The 1969-nt window shown below is 25.2% G+C and overlaps 1 protein-coding gene across 2 annotated transcripts in view; it reads left to right on the top strand.

Annotated features, from left to right (window-relative positions):
* LOC108755892 (sodium/potassium/calcium exchanger 3) overlaps window positions 1-1969 on the top strand; it is a 13720-nt gene that overhangs the window by 859 nt on the left and 10892 nt on the right. The gene's annotated exons all lie outside the window — the stretch shown is intronic.

Raw genomic sequence — 1969 nt, 5'->3', positions numbered from 1 at the left:
GCTTTTCTCGCTTTGTTTTTTTTTTTCTCTTTGACTGTACGCGACACTTGATTATAGTGCTTGCAGATTCTATGATTAAATCTGAAGACCTCTTTCCATTTTTGTTTTATTTAATTTTTTATTTTTCCTTCATTTTAGCTCTAATTCTAGTACAATATTCTCAAAGAAAATATTTAATTTTTGCAGTCTTTTTTTCCCCCTTTTTTTCTAGAGTTACTAGATGACTAGATGACATTGCACAACTTTCATGAATAACAGATCATTGAATGCTTGTGTCTCATAAATACATGTTTGTTTGTATATTAAAGAGAATTATTCATTCAAATATCATTTAGATTTGCAAAATCAAAAATTCATTAAAGTGTAGTCTCAAATGTATTTATGAAATGTTCCATGTGAGTAGATGCAAATAATTTCTAAGTACATTTCGCTATATGTGTATGCAGATATATTTTTATTTTATTTACGGATGAAATATTGCTTGTGTATATATATTGCTTCTTGTATATTTGATTACATTATATGGCATTCTTTTGTTTATATTGTTTATGCACGAAAATAAATCACCAACTATGCATGTATTCATTACAAAAATTGATTTATTACCTAATTTAAAAATTGCGAATAAATATTGACTACTTAAAAACTGTGGAATAATTAATCAACTTTTATTGAGTTCTTTTACGAATCTTTTCAAAAATGAGGGGAGACATGTCATAGGAAGATAAATTATTTTGTGGAAGATAAATTATTCGACACGTGCGAACTGCGCAAGTAGTGTATATTTTATTCATATTAACATACACATACACACACAATTCAGCAAAATTAAAATAATTTATATCACCAATAAACGCTTCGAATTTAACTCGACGACCAATCATCAAACGTATCAAACATACAATATAATTAGATTATTCTCTTTTCCAGATGCAAGATGTCATAATCATATTCTGGTTATGTAAAATGCAAAAATAAGTTTTCAGCGAATTGTCAAAAATATCATTTTTATTATAAATGTTTCTGTTATTTTCGAGCAAATCGATCAGATTATTTAATTAGATTATTTAAATGACTAAAAATAGTTAAAAATCTTATAAATTTTCTGAAAATGTTTCTTAAAATATTTTTAAATATATATAATATATAATTATAAATTATTCACAAAAGTTATAAGCCTATTAATGGCATATTAACATTGACAATGTAAACAGTGTAAAAATTTATTTCTGCACTATATTTTTATCATATAAAGCAGATTACATTAATCTTTAATAAAAACAATATTCGCAAAGTATATAATTAATATATTAATTGTACATAATTAACGTATTAAAGCTATAGTCCAGCGAAAAAGTTTTGAGCCGAGAACGACGGGAAGCTTTAGACAGCTTAAAGCAATTCATTAAGCATCATCATTAAATAGAATTAATGAATTAATAAAAACGCTCATCATCCTAACATGTTCTTTGTCATTTACTTATTTAGTATGACAATTCACCCGCAGTATCCAATTAACACATAAATCGAACAGCTCATAGCCACTTTCTTTGAAAAAAAAAAGACTTATATTAAATACTTTTTTGTTTTTTTAGTGAAAAAAAGGACATTTACTCAAAGATATCAACTCTTTCATGTGTTCTGATATTTATTGTAAACGGGCAATATTAAGAAAAAATAGATCAATATTTTGAATAATTGATTATATATAAGTGAGATTTATTATTTCTAACGGATATTTTTTTCATAAAAGCATATTGGAATAACTGATAATAGATATTTTTTACGAAAGTATATTTGGTATAAAAAATTATAGATTAATTATAGATTAATTATCAATCATCGTAATTACACGGAAATTAGTAACACTATACTTGATGTCGATCAGAGATCTTTAACGCTACTTAATTTGATTACGATGACATTTATAAGTTAATAAAAGTGTGTGTGTGTATGTGTGTGTGTGTGT

Source organism: Trachymyrmex septentrionalis, unplaced genomic scaffold, assembly GCF_001594115.1.
Source record: "Trachymyrmex septentrionalis isolate Tsep2-gDNA-1 unplaced genomic scaffold, Tsep1.0 scaffold9, whole genome shotgun sequence".
Lineage (NCBI taxonomy): Eukaryota > Metazoa > Arthropoda > Insecta > Hymenoptera > Formicidae > Trachymyrmex > Trachymyrmex septentrionalis.
The sequence above is the reverse complement of the archived record's forward strand: the minus strand, read 5'-3'. Positions and strand labels throughout refer to the sequence as shown.